The sequence below is a fragment of the Anser brachyrhynchus genome (genome assembly GCF_964034855.1).
Source record: "Anser brachyrhynchus genome assembly, chromosome: 2".
NCBI classification, from domain to species: Eukaryota; Metazoa; Chordata; class Aves; order Anseriformes; family Anatidae; genus Anser; species Anser brachyrhynchus.
The window spans coordinates 87,461,612-87,482,146 of NC_137695.1; the positions used below are offsets into that span (position 1 = coordinate 87,461,612).

Here is a 20,535-nt window from a genome sequence, read left to right on the forward strand (position 1 = left end):
ATAGGCATGAGGATCGCTACAGTGGATCCCCTTGTTACTCCCAGCTTCTGATCCTATTAAACTCCAAGAACAGTTCCCTAGCTATTCTCACATTGACTTCGATGGAGATGCTAAATAGTTTGACTAGCTGGATATATGTATTTTTTTCTTAGCATATATTTACATCTGCTGAGACTACAAGAAAACTGTATTTTCATATTTTGAGCATATGTGTGTTGTATTGAGAGAGTGAGAGCTGTATGAAGGCCCTGACCATTTTTTATTCAAATATTACATAGACAATCTTCAGTGCAGCAGAAGAGCAAGAAGAGGTTCCCCGTTGCTTCCTCTTTTCCCCAGGAAGCATATACAATCTAAAAGGTGAGGAAATGCCTAAAAGAATCAATCTCCATTTTGCTATGTCGATCTGTTTTGTGCTAAAACTGTTATGCACAGTCTATTTTTCACATTTCACCTCCTTTTGTGTAAAACCAGATTTTTCTCTGGAAGTGTATGTCTTTTATTCTTTTAACTCTGATTTCAATTTAGTTGTTTGTTTTCTCTTTGTTGTTGTTGGTACCCACTGTATTTCAATATGAGATTGCTTTTTATCCACAGAGCCAGTGTCTGCAGATTAATCCAAACACAAGGACATTTTGTGAAGCTTCTGAACAATCGAAATCTCAGAGTTTCTAAGGTGGGATTTAGATGAATGCACATCTTCACTGCTGTTGTTGCTGCAACTGTTACAGTTGCATATAAAGATTTTTCCCATTAGGGTTTCAGTGTGGAAAGGCCACAAACATCACTTTGAATTGACACTGAGAAGTGTATCTATTGAGAGATGCAGAACGATATGCATTTGCAGGATGTTAATAACATGCACCAAGCTTTGAATTTGAATGGAAGCTCCTCTTTCTGTAAACAGAGAAACAAAACCACTTATCTAAATGCCAGATATATAGAAAACACTATATATATTTAAACCTTAAAAAACAAACGAACAAACAAAACTTGAAAGAGAGGGAGATTGAAAAGGATATACCAATGAGAAGGGGGTTTCAGTAAATATTCTTGCTCACTGTTACAGTTGGGTGGTTTGTTTTTTGGGGAATTTTACTATTTCATTTTTTTTTTTCCCTAATTTGAAATATTTATTTTAGATAATGCTGTTTTATGTCATATCCCTCCCCCCCCCCCCCCATATATAGGTAATTAACCAAATTCTGATGAAAAATTTCCAGACAGCTCTTCTGACTGTAATCCTAATCGCAATTCTATTTGGCAAACTGAGCTACCTCAGTCGTTCTAGTTACTAGTATTAAGCAGAGAAGGGCTGGCCCACAAATAATAAAAGGGAATTATGCAAGAATCAGGTTAAATTTTTTTGAACAAATATTTAAAGCTATTTGAAAAAATTAAATCTGATTTTACCTGGAATCCTGCTTAATCTTGTGGTTTAAATGCTACTCCTGTAATTATTTCACACCTTCTGCACACTCTGATCTGAGTATTTTCTACTCTTTTTTAAAATATGTATTTTAATTTCTTTTATCTTCTTGTTTGAAAAAGAATGGGTTTTTAAATTACTGTTTTATATAACTAAGTCTCCTATGAGATCTCATCATCTATTGTTGCATTTTTTATGCTTATATAAATGTACTGATAGAAGCCTTATTTGACTTTTTTTACCATAACAGTTAGTAAATGTATTTAAAATTACAATGTCTTGAAAGTACAAAGTCCAGTGAAGTTGGTGGGATATCTACTCTTGGATTTTAAATCAAGGTCTGCATATAGTCTGTCTATAAATCTGTAATGACTACTTATACATTTATATTCATATGAATTCCCTGTGCTTCAGGACACACAAATTATGCATCTTCCCAAGGTCGCACCCATATTCTTCAACTGAATGAAAAATTGAATTTAAGCTTGAATTTAAATTAATTTTGATTTTTCAGCAATAAATGAAATCTGTTTCAGAGACTTCAGAGCTTTGGTGCATATGCAGGTTCCTGTATAATCTGTAGCTAGGTGTTACAAATTACCTGACATTGGCTCCACATTTGCTCTACAAAACCTAACTGAGCGCACGTTCTTGTCCAGCAGCATCCTGCTAAACCTCTGAGAAAATGTATCAATCTTTCACTAGAAGGTAAAACTGCCTCCATGTACCTTGTGTTTTCTGTGGAAGCCACAGAGCAAGCCTGTGCTTGAATGACAGAACCTTCAGTGCTCTGGTATGGGCTAACTTGCTACTCTGTGAGACTTACTTTGTGTGTCCAAACACTTGGTGATATGATATATGCCAGAGCTACTGTAGGAAGAGAGAACATTTTGTACTTATGTGTTTGGTGTGGCTTTTCAAACTACGGTGAGAAGGATGGGGCAGCTTCTTCATTTCTTGATGTGCTTCTATTTTTTAATAAAAATGCCTAGATATAGTCAAATTTTGATAGTTGTTAATAGTCTTAGTATTAGTCATTATGTGTCTAACCTTGCTCCTATAGAGGCAGAGGGGCAGTTTGTTTTTCATGCTGAAATGTAGCAGACTGGGTCTGCAGCTGCTAAGTCCAAGTTGTTGGTATGGAGTAGCTTCTTTTTGCCATTGCTGGTGTGAGTATTTATCTAGTTATGATTTTTGGAATGTTTATCTCTAAGCAAGCCATGAACAATGGCTTTCCAGATAAGCCATGCTTTTCACAGATCTCACTATGGATCTTTAATGCTTCTATGTCTCTTCAGCACTGGGCTTAAGTTCATCTGAAAGGTCTCCTGGTAATCTGTTCTCAATTCCAAGTTTCCCGATAAAGCCTCAGCTGGTCTGAGTTCTTCATGATTTGGGATTTTGTAACCTGAAGTTTGTACAGCGTGTTTTGAGCCATTTAAATCCATGACTTCAGCTGATTTTACTCCTGAGACTTTCATAAATTCCATTATGGCATTAGAGGAACAACTGCAGGAGAAAGAGGACTGCAGAATACCTCAGTCTGGAAAAGAGATTTTTAATATATATATATATATACTTTTTTTCTGTACTGTCCAGATAAATCTAAATTATAGAGGACACTAATTTCATTTTAAGGAAAACTCGAGCAATTCATTTTTAACTACAAGTTTTTTTTGGAAGGTTTTCTAAGTATTTGTTTATATAATATTATTGAAATAAGTTCATCTGAGTAATTCCAAAGGTAAATTATTGAATGTTGGAAATGACTTTTTTTTTTTTTTTAGAGCTAAAAATACCACACTACGGTTTAGCTGGAAACTTCTCATCATGAGGAGTCTCAGTAAAATATATTGAAAATATTTTTCTACTTGATTAGCTACTTTATATTTAATTCCTCTATAAGCATTTAAGACAGAACTAGGCTTCAATAAATTGTCATCAGCTACTTTAATTCTTACTCAAAGCATTCATGCACATGTGCAATGAGGAAAATAATGTTCTTTAACATGCTTAGTGGTATGTCTTTTTTTAGTTTTTAAAGTGCTTCTATATGGAGGCATTTCAACTTACTCTCATAGTGATAACTTATTTCCTTAATTTTGTATCTATCTATCTATCTATCTATCTATCTATCTATCTATCTATCTATCTATCTACCATCCATCCATCCATCCATCCATCCATCCATCCATCCATCCCTCCATTCATCCATCTGTCCAAAGAACTAAGCTTTCTTAATTTTGAATAATTTTCATGAATTTTTAGTGCAAACATACCTTCATCTGTGGTTAAGGCAGTTTTCAAGGGCAAAAGTTTTGTACTATCAGGAATTCACCATTAATATTATCAGCTTTTTTTCTTAATATACTAAAGATTATTTCTTAATATGAAATTCATTTGCTGCTGTACACTGAGAAAGTATTTACATCAGGTTATTAAACATGATGAAATACTATAATAATTCTTAATTCTTTTTAAATTGTTTCTATGAAAATTTAAAAATAGATCTTTTTTGGTATATATGTTCTTAAATGTTACTTTCAAGTATATGGATTACTCCAAATTCAAAGCCACTATCTATACTGAAAATTCAATGACACAGTCCCTATTAATATAAATACAGTTTTCATAGGAATTATCTGTCCCTTCCCAGAATATAAAGACCATCAAAACTCTGATGTCTCAGTGTTCTGGGTAAAAGGCACGTGATTAGAGGAAAACCTTGTGGATACATTTTTCATCTGACATTGCACAAAGCAATATACTTAAATTTAGAAAAGGACTGAAATACAAAAAACATAATTGCTGAACCAGTGTTGTTATACTAAATAAAATTTTCAATGAGGCACATACAGATGCAGAATTCATTTCCATTCATGACTGATGATGTCACAGCAATCATTCATAGCTGTGCTGTGCTCTGTCACTCACAAGTTATATATAAGGTCATCAGTAATGACTAGAAATGAATAATGCATTTACAATCACTTCATTCAATATCTTTTGTACACACATCTCCTTGAAAACAGGTCACCCAGTAAGGTCAGGACCTTATGAAAGACATAGCATTCATAAGTAATTAAGTAGATATTTACACAGCTGCAATTTTAGTAATAATTTTTGTTTATAGTTTTTAATATTCATGTAGTTGTTATATTCATGTTGGGGCAGATGGAGAGAACAATGAGTCAATAGAAAGTCCTATGCTGAATTCAACAAGCTTTGATGTGAGCCAGATTTTGGCTCTCAGTTGCAGAGCTATTGAATGGGCATGTGTAGGATTGGAGATGGCTAAGGAGTCCACTTAGTCTTCTGTCCATGGGTCAAAAAGTAACAGGTAAATTCTTTCCCAGAGACAGCATCTGCCCAACTAAAATATTAAAGAAGAAAGGTTGACCTTTGTGATTTTGCTACAGTTGGTCAAACCCCTCCTCTCCACCAACTCCAATCCCAATCCCTCTGTCAGAAAAGTCAGAAATGAATGAGGAGGGTCCCCAGGAGCTAAACATCCTTGCTGACTGCAGTGTCAGGTCAGATGGATTTCTTCAAGGATGATGAAATACAGAAGGATCCACAAAGCAGCAAGGGTAGATTTAGATTGTGCAAGGTTTGAAAGTTTGCTCATCACATAGTTGTTAGAACTTTTTCGTGCTTCATCACTGACCTTATGTTCTTGATTCCCAAAGGTTGCGTTATAACAACATCTTCCTTCTTTCAGCTTGATTTGCATTCAGTGGGCTGACACAGCACCAATTTTGCTTCCATCCTGCTATAGCAAAAAATTCAGCTGAAGAGCTCAGTGTGAATAACAGCCTCTTAGTTGCCTTATTGTACACCACCTCAAAATGGTCTCTTTAGTCCAACAAGTACAATAAGTGGACGTTAAGGACAAAAGAGTCATCTGTGATCTGTGCCTACCTGCTAATAATGAATATGCTTTATATGCAAGATAATGCCAGATTTGGGTTTGTTTTCAGTGGGGTTCTGTGGAGGAGAAAGGGAGGATTGGCATAAACCTAATTCTGAGAAATATAATCAGTATGAAAAATGTCATCTCATTTCCTTTCAGAAAGTTTGTCACTATCTTAAAAAGAATTTGTACAGGGCCAACACACATTAAAATTCATAAGGTCTTAACTTACCTGGCTATGTCACCAGCTGTCAGCCTGTTTTTTATCTGTCTCCATTTCTACAATCTCATTCTCACATGAAAATGGGTTGGTTTTGAATGTGGTAAATAGAAAAATGATGTCAATTTGATTTCTCTGTTCTCTGTTTATCTTATTCTTTGTCAATCACTTTATTTACATTATGCATCCAAAGCCCTTCAATTCTCTTCTTTTGTTCCACTTATCATTTTTATTGCATATATACACACTCATCTCCCCCCCACACCCACGTACATATATAAAGTCTTGACACATAGCACTGACAAGCCCCTCAGATTACCATGATAAACAGAAATGACACTGAAAATGTCACAGCTCCTCTATTCAAATAGTTCTTTAGCTTCAATACCAAGATAAAATAATTTCTGCTTTTTTATTTCCCCAGTCTCATTATATGTGCAAGTGACTTAAGTATGAAATCTTTTCATTCCTTAGTCATAGAAACTCTTTTTTTCCCCTGTAATGACATGTTTTGTTGTTGCTTTTTAAAACTGCTTTTCTGAACTCATCTGAAAGGCGTGACGTTAGAAAATACTCAAAGTTGAAAGTAGTGTTAATGTAACTCCACCTGATATTACAAAAGAATATTACAGAAAGAAATTTATTCTCAGACATGGCCTAAGACAATACTGGAAAAGTTGAGGTAAGTCTTCACAAGAGCTTGGTGTCTTAGAATTTGGTCTCAGTCTGCTGATATCTTCACCTTTCTCAAGTTAGTGGGAGTTTTGATATTGACTTTAATGGTACCATAGTTTAAAAATAATTACTTACAATTACTATTTCTGCATACCCCTTCCCCAGTATTATTGGAAGCTGTGTCTAACGCTGCTGGTGCATCCTGAAAGGACAGCTAAATGATTATAAAGTATACAGGGAGGGCTGTCCTTTGAAAGTAGTCCTGCGTTATTAATAGACCAAGCTCCCTGTACAACAGTGCTATGAGGTAAGTTTTATACCTTTTTATCTACAGATAAAATTAGCTGGGGTTTGTTTCTGAATTGTTGTTTGCTGAATTCTGGAATATTCTGTTTAATTCTCTTTACACTCCAGGGGAAGCTGTGCTTCCTCATTCTGACATTGTCACAAGATTCATTCCCTGCTGTCTGGCTTTCTGTATCATTTACCACTGCTGCAGATGTTTTGTTGCCTAGGTAACATATTCCATTCATTTCCACTTTTGTTCTAAAAAATCATGAAGCCCTCCTTAGTGTATATCTGTGTCCCTGGAGGTGGACTGAGCTGCTTGGGTGTTTAATTAATGGGGCCAGAAGTCTGTGGTCCTGAGGTGAAACTTCAGCTCTATTTTGTGTTGCTGCGTTGTTTTTTTTTTTCATATTTATTTATTTATTTATTTATTTATTTATTTTTTAAGTGAGCCCACCAAACCTGTCAAAATGCTACCAACTGTTAAAGGTTGGTTTATTAAGACTCAAGCACATTACTGGAACAAAATTATTCTAGTAACAGGGAGACTAAATGAAACTCTGAAAATAAATCTTTCCCAGGCCCATAGTGTCAGGACAGGGTGGCTTCAATCCTACAGCCTCACCTTGCAGCACTTTTCCTTGTTTCCTGAGTTGAAGCAGCCCCTGCTGCTTCCCTTGCGGAAGCTAGGTCCCTTGCACAGATCCTCCCTTTTGGCACCCCTTTCAGAAAGTGTATGCAGGTGTTAATGGTTGGGACCTGTTGTTACTGACTGTACTGCAAAAGTTGTGCAGTGGATCCCTGCCTATAGCCTGCTGCTTCTTCTGGGGTTGTATTCTGAATTTTGAGGGCTTCAGAATGCCACCTGTATCTTTAACAGTTGATATGTATATCCTTGAATTACTAGAGAAAAAACTGCAGCTCCTCTGGTTCGCCTTATATGCAGCAGTGTTTTCCTTAGGAATATTGGCAATAAGTTGTGAAATGGTGAGAAAATGGCTTCAAAGTCCTAGTCTAAACACAGGTACCCTTCTTTTCCACTACATTAGTTAGGACTGAGCTAATAGGATCTTCTTAGAAAAATTAGAAATTATTTTTCTTAGAGAAATAAGAAAATAGTGGGGAAAACTGACTTTTTTTTTTTTTTTTTTTTTTTTTTTTTTTTTTAGTATATATGTATACAGGTTTATTTCCTGCTTTTTCTATGCACCCTAAACTAGTAGTTGGACAAGTATTTTCAATAACAAATACAGTAAGCTCTAGAAGCTGTTTTCCCATCCTGGATAAATGTTTGATATATAGAAATGAAGTTTTACTCAAAAGAGAGGGAAAGAGAAAGAAAACAAATGAAGAAACCAGCAAGTCAACAGTGAGAGAAAAATAAACAATGAAATTAATGTAAGATTAAGTGTAAAAAAGATTCAGGACATTTTGTGTTGTCCTGATCTTAAGCTACTTACTGTTCTTTAATGAAGCAAAATAATCAAAACTGCTGAATGAAATATCTTTTTGACACTTATAATTCATTTATTCAATGTTCAAAACATGCAAATTGACAATCAAAAAACCTTTTTTTTTTTCTTAAGAGTTATAAAAACGAAAATGTAATGTAACTTAGCTTTTTCTTTTAATATAGCCCTTTATCTATTATTGTTGTCAGAAATATTTGTTTCCAAATCTTAAATAATATGTGAGAGAATGAACATTTTATGTGTCTGCTTCCAACCTCCATCTTCTGTTCATGCATTGGACCCTGGATGCACAAAACATAGTTTGAAATTTTGAAAATTTCATATTTAAATATTACATAGTTGAAATTTTGGAAAAAAAAAAAAACACAAAGAAACAAAAAAAGCCAAAAACAACAACAAAAAATTGATATAAATACTGCTAAGGACTTGGATATACCCCTGTAATGTAGGCGGGCACTCATATATTTTTTTTCAAGTCATGCACTCGAAGATAAGATCTTTATTCTACCATTTGCCTTTCACTGTAACTGTATCTTTCACTGAAGGTTTTATTATAGTGATATCAAAGTCACAGAAAGGTTTAGAAGTCTGTTAACCTTTAAAATATTACTTTCCTTTCTTAGAACCTATATGAGGACTTGTATATTGTCATAATACTTGAAAAATTATTTGTGTGTGTATGACACTTAAACAAAATGTTCCGATACTTCCTTATTGAAAGCAAATAAGTAATGCCACAAACTCATCAGTCCTCAACAACTGCACAGTAATGAATTAATGTGCACGCACAAATGAGATCAGTGTAACTGCAGTCACATTCTCATTTCCTGCCTCTGAAGTTTTACTTTAAACATTGAAAAAAACAGCTGAAAACAGATTTAGAATAATGAAAAATATTGTGACATGTTGTACATGTTATTGTTTTTATTCTTTAAATAAGGATATTTTATTTTATTGCATATTGCGTATCACTGCATCATTCCATATTTTACTGCAACATAATAATTTCAAATTAATTGGGATATAAATCTGTAATTTGAAAAGCCAGTTCAATTTGTAAAGCCAGAAAGCCTCTGGATGTTTTATATATACTAAAAAATTAGTATTACTTTATGAGACTCATAAAGGAAAGGAAGGAAGACTATACTGTTGCATTTTAAATTCATTTTTCTTGCTTCTCAATGTGATAGTTGTATAAATTAACTAAGAAATAGGTTAAAAATGGGAAATTGTGGAATAAATTCTAGTTAGATTGCCTTCAGGGTCCTCTGAGTTTTATTGCCTGTCTTGGCATACCATGAAGGGGCTTGATTTTCAGACATGCTCAACACTTTGCGAAATCAAATCTCTTATCACAACTTGACTGTCTGATAGTGATGAACACAAAAAGTCCTTAGGTTTGGAAGTGATGGCCAGAATTTTCCCATGTGCCTGATATCTGAAGACCTTCACTCAGACCCATTACTTGGTGCAGTTTAGTTAAGATGCAGGCACCTACACTTTCTTTAGCCTCTTTCTGTATTTTATATCTACAGAGATGTTACAGACCAGTGTATTTCACCAGTCTATTTCATGTATGTTATTTTTATGTTGAAAATTTTGTTGGGTTTCAATCAATAGCACAAAATTAATGTGTTTTTTGTTTGTTTGTTTGTTTGCTTGCTTGCTTGCTTGTTTGCTTGTTTTGAAAGTTAGAACATTTACAGGAACTATATATATATATATACATTTTTTTTTCTGTGAGATTTTTCTTTAGTCAAAAACCTAACACTGAGAAAGGTTTTACTGATATTTCTGTTAGCATACCAAAATTAGTGTCTCATTACAGTAAGGATGGGTACTACCATCTGAATTTTCCATAATGTGGAGGTGAAATAGTATCTTGTACACCAAATATGTGGTGAGATTGGATTTTTTTGGACAGATATCTGCATAGTGGGAGGTTTGTAGATAGAAAGGAGACTTTAACAGTGTTCAGTATTCGTGTGATATTGCTTCATAAGGCCTTCAGTCTTCCTTTCTGGAGATCATTGAACACACAGTATAGCTTTTGTCCCCTTGCTCCAGCAGGCAGCAGAGCAGGGAGGGCAGCACTGCTGGCTACAGTATAGGACAAGGTTGCCACATGCTTTCAGCCTTGCTCCTTCCCTACAGTGGGGTGAGAGCATGGGGATAGGGCTATTCCCTCCTGAGAGATGCAGGCAAAGAGGATGGAGCCACAGGAACTTGGCCAGGGTCACACAGGACAGCACAGAAGGTCACATAATTAGCACTACAGTGTGATCCCTAGGATGTTTCTGGCACTTGGTAAGTTTGATCTCTTGTGAATGTAGAACAGGGAGTCAGCTGTGGTGCATATACACAGACATTAGTCTCCACCTCTTTCACCGTTTTTCATGTTAAATGGCATGCCTTCTTAAAGTTAACATATGCCTGTCTAACACAAGCAGAACCTATTCCTGTCTGAGCTCTTTGGGCACTTCTGTCACCAGCAGCAGAAAAAAAATAGTGTTATTTACTGACATTTCTGGAGGTGTTTGTTGCAGGTTCTGCCAAGCCTGCCAGTGCCTCTTACTTGAAACACAGTGGCTGGTGCTGTACACCTCATCCCAGAACTGCTGTCGAGAGGAATTAGTCTGTCAGCATGGTTCAGTTCTTACAAATTGTTAATGGATTTTGTGCATGTGTTATCTCAAGCTCCAATACTGCTGTTTTTGTGTGCATGTACTTCTGGAAAACTATGTTGTTACAGCTAATAGCTCTATGTCTTGTGTATGATTGGTAATTTTTTTTTTTTTCCTGATTTTCTTTGTTTTGTTTTCCTCTTATTCCAGGTGACACAAGATCCTTCATTTTTGAAAATGTGGATCTTTTTATTCTTGAGTTGTTTCTTTGCATGGAAGGGCAATATTTACTTTGTTTTTCAGCTGTGCAGCTTTATTAGGTAGTCTAAAGCTACACCTTGGATTAGGTAGTCTAGAGCTACACCTTGCACCCTAGGATAGCAGACAACGGAGGATGTTTAGGGAAGGGCATAGGTACAGGACATACATAGATCCTTCCCCATTATCTTCTCAGATATGAGTTTATGTTCTGAACGGAGAGCACAGATGATGGCTGGAAGGACAATTCATCACCATTATTTTTTCACAGGCAGTGACAAAATAATGAACAAGCAGATGGATAACTTCACCTAGACATCCAAACCAATAACTGAACCATCTCTCTTAGGTCTTGCCCAAGAAGCAGTAAACTATCCCTGTCAGAGAAAATCTGATATTCATGTAGAAAAAACAGATGTTGTGCTTAAAGTCTCTCGTATGGTTTTACTTGGACTAGATAGCTTGGCTTATTCAGGATTTAATCCTGTATTCTCCCTTGGAGACACAGCATTTACTTAGACTTTAAAGACAATTCCTAAAACAAGAACTACCTGATTTTCATGTCATCAGCAGGTGCAGGGCTGTGCCAAACAGATCTGGTCATGTTCATAGGACCTAAATTAGCATAACAGGATCTTTAATTGTTCAAAACAATGGCAGCATCTGGTTTTCTAGGCAATCCAAATGGTGATTTGTTGAGCTTGATATGTAAGATTTTATGAAAAATGACAATACTTTTATAGCTGTTAAATTATTAATCCTCGTACTATTTATGGTAATATTTTTATCATAATTAACCTATTTAGTATTAATGAGGATGTAAAATGTGAAATGAAAGTCCTATTAATTTTGTAGTTAAAAAGCCATTCCATTTTATGCTGCAGCATCAGTACATGAACATTACGTGGTAGTAAGAGTGATAGACATGGTGGGAATACTATTTCAGCTGGCCACAATAAGAATAAAAATCTCTCCTTTTCAATCCTTCAAGCCTCAGTTGTTGTCAGGTCCAGCCAGTGGAGTTTTGTAAGTTTATACCAGTCAGATGCCTGCCATTCACAGTAGTGAATTTCTAAAAGCATGGTGCTTCTTTTTTTTTTTTTTTTTTTTCAATTTTTCTACTTCTCTGACCTATTGGCCTCTGTCTTATTTCTTCTCTGAGGGGATCTTTAACCTGTGAAAGCAAAAGCCACATTTTCTTAATAATAGTGTCTTATGTTACAGTACTGTGCACGTGTTACTCAGTAGAACCTGGGGCTATAGTCGAGCATTGATTTTTTTCATTTATTTATTTATTTTTTTTCAGTAGAAATTCCTAGTGCTGTAGACGGGGATTTTTACGGAAAACTTGAGTGTTTGACCTGAACCTTGATTTGACTCAGACCTGTACACCTCACAGTTATTGCATTCCAGTGCAAAAGAGCATTGATGGTTTTTGTTTGTCTGTTTTTGTTGTTGTTGTTTTTTTAAATTTGTTTTTGTTTTTCAATGAAGTAACCTCACCCTTGATAAGCATATAAAATGAAGAATACATTCAATGTGACTCATTTCCAGAAATGACTGATAGCCCTGCCTGGTTACATCATAAGTCTAATGTTAGGAGTAAGAGAGAGTCGTGTTCCTAGCACAACACTATGAGGCAGCATTGGCAATGCTGTTGAGAAGCAAGGCCTGAGGTCTTTTCACTTGGAGGTCCATACTTCATGTTCTCTTTGGAACTCCTAAGCTCTCTGTTTAATAGGTGTCTTCCTTGTTTGTGTCCTGCAGGGAAGTTTTCAATTACCATCAGTTTACCTTCCCTTAAAACTTAAGCCTATAACTTAAACCTAAACCAATGTCCAGAGAAATGATAATTTGCTGAATTTCTTCAGGAAGCCTAAAAAATGTGTGACCTACATCCCTACTCTGTTGTTTCCCAGGACTGGCCTTTACCCCAAAGGAGAGAGAAGACTTACTCATCAAGTTCTGATAAGTAATGTAATTCTGGTTATTCATTTATTCTTACCCAAATACAACCATTGTGTTTTAGAATTCAAATTTATTAAAGCCCCAGCTCAGCAAGCTCTGTTCAAGATCACTGCAACTACATAAATATTTCTCTTGTTGCTTAGGTTAATCAAAATGGAGGGGAAGATTTTTTATTTATTTTTTAATAAGACTACTCATTCTTGGTAGGTAATGCTACCAAGTTAATTTATTCATATCTGTAATAAAATATGCATGTAATAACTTTTATAATATTATTTTTTCCATCTCTAATGCTAAATGAAAAACATATTTAAGACTCTCAGTTTAGTGTTTCATCAGTGTAATATAGACTTTCTATGTCTATTTCAGTACCAACATTATAAATGAAGGGTTTTTTTTGTTTGTTTGTTTTTAATACATAACACAATCTCATATTGCATTAATATGTGAATAGTCTGGCTAATGCTAAAGCATTTTGGAGATTATTTTTTTTTTTGTAAGCAAAAATAGGCATACAGCTGCAAAAATACTGTTATTTATCTCCATTTTATACAAAGAGCCTGTATACATATTGAAATTTATTTTCCGAGTCTATGACTAGCTTTACATACTGAGAGCTGAAGAAGCTTAAGAAAAAAGGTTGACAGGAATTACTACAGAGTTTCAGAAGAAGTGAATATCTATTGAAACCACTTTTATATATATATATATATATATATATATATATCTTTGAACATTTTCTTTTGCTTCTAAAGAAAACCAAAGCCAAAACAAGGGGATTTAGCTGGAATTTTATCACTGATTAATTCTTTACTTTTTTTTTTTTTTTTGTCTTGTGGTGAAGCCTGAACACACAGCTTTTCTGTTTATGTCCTATGAACTTAACCTGGCTAATTTAGAAAAAAATGTCAAGTGCACTTACCTGGAAGTGGTACACATTGGCTGAGTCAAACCAAACCACGATCCTGAAATGGCAATATTGCATCAATAGAGCAGTGAAAAGGTGGTCTCAGACATCACTGTATATTAAAATTAAGTATCTTTTTGTTCTGTCTTTTTTTTTTTTTTTAATTTTTTATTGCTATGATGCTTGAACAGGACTTGAAGAGACTTATATTTTTCTGGCCCCTTTTTACCCCGTACAATCACTTCAGAAATTGCTCTGTTTGAGCACTGGCTAGTTTTTTTGTTCCTGTTGCTCCTGCTTGGAAGGGATTCAGTAATGTCACCAGCAACCCGCCAGGTTGCCTGTATTGCCTAAAGCGATGTGTTGAGAAGAGATTCAGCAAGCTGCAGAAGGTCACCCAGAATTTTCTTACCCTGTTTTGCTTAGTGAAATTTCCACAAAGCACTGAACCTACTCTGTTCTTCATACTCCAAGTGCAGTATTTCTAAAACATAACCACCTTCCTCAGCTCCATAATTCTACAGCCTAATTCTAGAGAGTGTGGGCAGGTGAGAACATTTATAGCTATTTGTTGGTGTACATAAGACTGCCCCAGGCTACTTAAATAACTGGCAGAGTGACACAGCAATTTTTCCCTCTCAAGCTATGACTCTTACATCTAGCTCTTGCCTTTTTATGTTTACCAGTTTCAGAGAATTAATTGAATTAAAAGGTTGATCAAAATAATTTAGCAAACGAATGATGTTTTTTCTATTTATCCGTGAACAAATTCATGTTATTTCAACAGCGTCAGGAATTACCTTCAGCAAAGCTTGACTGTCAAAATCTTGTATCCTCACAGAGTATTTCAGAGCACGTTATCTCCTCTTTTGGGAGATAAATGCTGAGGAAAAATGTGATTTCTTTCCTTATTTCATTTTGCTGGGTTTGGTCATACAGCAGTTATGGTTACAGGTCATAACTTTATATTCTGCATGTGTAAGGAGGAAAAAAGCCAGAGAGTGTATATCGAATGTACTCTTGATATATTTCTGTAGCCAAAATATTTCATATGAGGTATTCTGTTGATTTCCCAAGCTTAAAAATCAGTACAGATGGGCTGAGAGGGCTAAATAAATCTTTTAATGTACTCTTTATGTGGACTGCGTTGTTTCTTGAACTGTCATATGTGCAAGGGAGTCAGACTGAAAAGAGAAGCTCTTCCAGCTTCCATCTTCTGCTGGACGACATGGGTTTGGGACTTCAGTCATGGTATAAAGGTGAAGTGTGTCTTACTCTTTCTAAGGGATAGGGAGGAAGCACAGAGTTTTCCAAGCTATCTATGTTAGGTTACATTAGTTATATAACTCTGATATAATTCATTGCTTATGAGGTAAATGGAGAGAACAGGTGCCTCTTAAAGATGATTCAGACCCATAAGTTAGACGGCTACGTGCTGGCAGTATATACACTGCTCAGAGACCTGTTTGGGGTCATAGGGGCTCCCGGGTTTGCTCCACAAGCAATGCAAATTTTGGTTGTAACCAATAATGGGAGTCTATTGTGCACATTTATTTATTAATTTTCTCTTTAGTGATCAGTGTTATTCCCCAAAGCATTTGAAGCCCAATCAGCCAAACCAATTTCTCATTGTCAAAAATGTGTAATAAAAATTTTACAAAGTAGATCAATGCAAGTTCGTTTTCAGACCTCCTACAATTCTATTCCATTGTCTCTTCCTGTTAAATCAACTATTTTGCCACTTAGGAGACAGGAAGGGGAGGGTCATTCTTGAAGCATAACATTTTCTGCAAAGTTATATCTGCAATTGTTTTTCCATCTTGCAATAATGAAAAGCCATTTCCAGAAATAAATTACAAAAAATATTTTATTTTTCTTCTGTCACGAGGAGACAGAGTAAATGACAACCTATAGCAGATCTGCATACTGGAGTTTATTTAAGAACCAGTGGGAGTCGAGCTTTTATTTTGCTCATTTGTCCCAGAGGCTTACTCCCTTGATTTCTGCCAAGGTTATATTCACTTCTCTTGTATTTCCTTCCCCAGAGGGAGGTAACTGCTGCTCTGGGAAGGTCACACAGAGAGTCATGTCAGTTCATGTTGTGCTGCTGCTCACAGTCACCCATCCTGGGCATTAGTTGTTGAGGACCCTGAACATTCCCTGCCATGCATTTGCACTTAATACCCTGATCGCCAGGATCTTCATCCACCTCTCTTTCCTGTAGGCAGAGTCTGCATTTTCGTCTTCCCAAGACCACTTCCTCTTTTTGGGAACCCTTCTTTTTCACACCTGCTCTTCCTTCCAAGCCTGAATAGTCCCAGTGCAGAAACACGTGACATCCTAATTGGTGGTATTTTTCTCCATCAACTGGAGGGTTGGGGACATGCCAGTTTTGTTTCATCCAGGTATTATGAATGTTTGCAGCCAACAAACAACCTAGTTATAGAAGCTAGTTAGCAGCAGCCTTCAGCATAAGAATTCAAAAGTTCAGTTTCAGACATACATGCCATAATCTGTTACCTGTCAGCATTCCCAATTTGCTGGTTTTCACCTAATATACCTTCTAATGACTATGATCTTAATGTGCCATTGTTTTATGTTATGAGACTTAAACTATATCTCCACTCTTGCATATCTTTAATTTTAGTGACAATTCCTCGCCATTTTACTCATCCTTGCAAAAAAGTATATTGTGAATAATCTAAAAGGGACCTGCAAATATAAAGTTTTTTGAAAACCCAGTCCTACAGTTTATGTGACAAAGGTGCTAAGCATGCTCCATGGGTCAAATGCCTCAGGAGCTTTCGTGAATGTAGAGATAGATGTTGGATATTGAAAAAGATGTGTTGCAAGATAGTTGAGAGATTATATTTGTTGCACTGCTGAATACACATTAAAGTCAAGCACAGGTACTTTGGGAAATTACAAATGAGGAACAAGGGAGAGGAGGAGGAGGGGAAGTGCATTTCATCAGAGTTAGGAGTCACCTAAATAGATTTCAGGACTTCTGCATGCAGTATAGTTATAAAAAATTGTGTCAAACCTTGCATTTCAGGGATCTAAGCACTTTTTAAAAAAAAATAATAAAAAAAAAGATCTGGTCAAATGGAAGATCACATTATTTTATTTATTGCATAATAATAAGATTTCTTTGAAGGTTTTAAGACTTTTGGACCACAGGTTGAAAGAAGAAAACAATGTTACCAGTAATATTGTATAGCATAGTGCTATGAAGTAATGAAAACAATTATTTGCATGATCATTTACATGTACAAGAGTATATCAAAGCAGCTTAAAATTTATGATTACAACGTTCTCTTATTCTATGATTGAGATTTCATTTGCAAATAATGGATAACTTATTTTACCACACATTTGTTCCATGACAGAAATTGTTTGCATGTTATTATTTTATACCTCTCTTAGTGGTAAATATTTCTGTTACACTATGACTAGGACTGCTCTGGTGAAAAGTGCTGAAAAAAGAAGCCATGCATCATACAATTTATGTCCAGAATTAATTTTAATTGACCAGCAATTTCTTAGCAGAGATTCCTATTTAAACTTTCAAACTTAGCCAATCAGCTCAATTCCCCGACAAAGTCCATGAAATAGAAATCAAAGTACACAAGAACTGCTGAGTTATAATTTCTGAATCATAACATGTATAAACAATAAAGCTGACAGACCTATATTATGACAGAATTTATAACAACAATAAAACCAAAAGTCTCTATAATCTATTTCAGTTGGAGGATCTTAAGCAGCTTTGAATAAGTAATCTCAAGTAAAAAAAATAAACTCCAAAATCATATTGGATACGTTTTGTTATGTCTCTACATTTAAAATAGTAAAGACATTTTCTTAAACGAGAAATTGAAATTTGGTAGTAAAACCAATAAAATGAAATAAAATGTCCCTTTTCTGAAAAGGCTTGTTTGTGTTGCTTTTGTGGTAAGGCTGATCATTTATTGTATGCTGCTTTTTGTTGTTATCCTCACTCCTTTTCCTGTTTATCAAAATAATCATTAAAATGATAGTCCTTAACAGATTGCTTAAATCTTTAAAATGCGTTGATTTTTATTTTTATTATTTTTAACTTTGCACAGTAATTATATGCACTATATATGCACTATATATGCACTATACCTGAACTATCATTCTACAGCTCCAGAGATCCATTTTCTTGTCCCTTTTGTACAAGTGAGGAGGATTAATTAGATCTTAAGTAGGATTAGAAGAATAATCAGAGCAGGGATGAGTATGTACTTGGTATGGAACAGTATTTTTAGTAGTGGCAGCAGCAAAGCCAAGCTATTCCCATGGGAGAACTGATTCTTGTGATCCTAACATTACTTAATATGCAAAGAATGATGGACAATGTATAAAACTAAAAATGGACAAGTGACATTAACTTCATAGAAGAGTAGCAGCAGCAGACAAATTAGAAGGAAGACCTAAACCAGCAAACTTTATCTTCACTAATATTTTACCAAAAAGGTTTTACACTTTTGCCTTATAGGTTCTGGCTGCATTTAATATGCATTGTTATGCTGGAAACTGAAATGCAAGTTTTTCTACCACATGAAAAATCTTCATTAGGGATGAATATAGAAAAGCTACTAGTAGGAGAAAGCTTACAGATAATGCATGTAACTGTTGAAAACTCCAGGCTTCAATGAGTGATGTTGTAATGATTCATGGGAAGTAATGGGAATGTTTTTAATTGGCAGTGATCACGCATAGGCCTCCTGGCTAGCTCTAGTTTCAGAGCAAAGTCCCTGAAGTTGAGAAGCACATGCATGAGGCATAGTATAGTTATAATAGTGCTTCTATGACTTTTTTTTTTTAAGCGGCTAAAGAGCAATTTTTTTTCAAGTTAAACAGTTACCAGTCAAATCCCTTAATGTAAATATGAAGCTGGTATTGCTAAAGAGAAGCGGTTGCTCAGGTGATCATGGTGGATTACAGTAGTGACATAAGTCTCTCTCCTCCTCAGCTACCAGCAGCAAGAGATTTTCTGCTCTCTGTTTTAAATGTGTATGTTTTTGCATTCAGTAAAATACCTTAATTCCATCCATTGAATGTGGATTACTCTGCTCCTGCAGATCCAAGGTGCTGAGGCACAAGAAGAGTGATAATAAAATATATTTTTGAGTAATATTGGGAAAGTTTGTTAGGATCAAGAAGTCCTTATTCAATATTTCTGTTGTATCCACCGAGTCAAACATACTTGGGTTCTAACAGTTTTGATCAGCCCCTTGTGATGGCATATTCCACCCACTGCAGAACAGGGTCATCCTCATTCATGCTTAGTTAAACTGTGAAAAGAGAACGTGAAGTGAATGTGATACTCTAGTGCCTGAAATTCCACCAATGGGTTTGTGAATGTCACGTAGAGTTTCTGAAGGTCCAATAATGCTATTTAAATAACTTGGTTTAGAATTAAAAATAAAAAAGATCTGATAATCTTAGGGAAATGAGAAATTTTGAGATTAAAGTTCACCTAGCAATGTGTAAAGTCTGCAGTTTGAGATACTGGTATAAAGCAAGCTAGGTCATAATTATTTAACTACATTTTTTTCTATGACATACATTTCTAAAAATATGAGAAAATAGTTTCTGTTAAATATATGTGTAACTATTTATGTTCTTGATAGATTCTGGATAGGGATAAAACTCCATGTTCATCCATTTACTGGTGTTTGTGCTGATTTTTTCAACACGGGTTGCCATGGTTTAAGTGGACAGCTGTCCAGTAAGAAAGGAATGCCATATTTAACTAAATTATATCTACTTACTAACAGATGGCAATGAATTTTGGTCACAGTCAGAAGTACCTGAATTATTTAAAGGTGAGAAACTCTATATTGTATTAATCTCTTTAGTCTAATTTAGCTGCTGTCTGTAGCCATCTTTATTGGAAACAGATCTATGAAAACATAGTATTAGAAAAGAAGTGAAACTGTGTACTCTGAAAGTATTATTTCATTATTTCATGAAATACATCAATATAATATTAAGTTTAATATGACTAAGTGACATCAGTGCTTCACAGAGTCGAGTAAGTGTTCTTGGCTAAATATATAAAATATTACGACGGATAACTGATACTGGCTTTCCTAAATACAAGGAGAACGGCTCAAGTGCAAGTTAGGTCAGGGAAAACTGTAATTGTATTGTATGGAATTGTTTTTGAGACGTTATTAGAAGTACAAACAGAGAAAGGCCTCCCCTAAAGACAAAATGTACTTTCACCATGTACCAGAGAAAAACAAATAAACAACAACAACAAAAAAACAACTATCAGAAGGTCTCTTGTTTCTTCATGAAATAAACATACAAAAGAGGAGGTAGTAAATTAAACTATCCTAGCCACATCTAAGAAACAAATACCAGTGTCAAAATCTAGTACATTGTGTTTCAGCCCTTGTGTCTAAAGTCATATGAGGGTGTGGATCCCAAGGAAATACACTGACATACATGCAGACATTTTTCTTTCTTTACCATCACTTGTAGGATGCTTTTTTTTTCTTTCATTTTATGAATAAGAACAGCACGTGTGTGTATATATATATATATATATATATTTGTTTGTTTGTTTGTTTGTTTGTTTGTTTTGGGGGGGGCGGTTGTCACCATCAGCAGTTTTCTAAAGGAAGGTTCACTCCCTGCATTTGTCTCCAGTTTTGTTAACTCTGCTAGAAACAGTATTTTACAAAAGTTGAAACTGTGAGATATCCAGCAATTATTTCTGTTATTGTGCTGATGAGATTGGACA

The 20,535-nt window shown here is 35.2% G+C and overlaps 1 long non-coding RNA gene across 3 annotated transcripts in view; it reads left to right on the top strand.

Moving 5' to 3' along the window:
* The first annotated feature begins 208 nt into the window (after nucleotides 1–208).
* The window catches only part of LOC308190467, a 73,578-nt gene continuing 53,251 nt past the window's right edge, over nucleotides 209–20,535 (top strand). For all 3 annotated transcript variants that reach the window (XR_013947217.1, XR_013947218.1, XR_013947219.1), the window contains exon 1: nucleotides 209–676. This is a non-coding gene — a long non-coding RNA (uncharacterized lncRNA). The remainder of the gene's footprint in view (nucleotides 677–20,535) is intronic.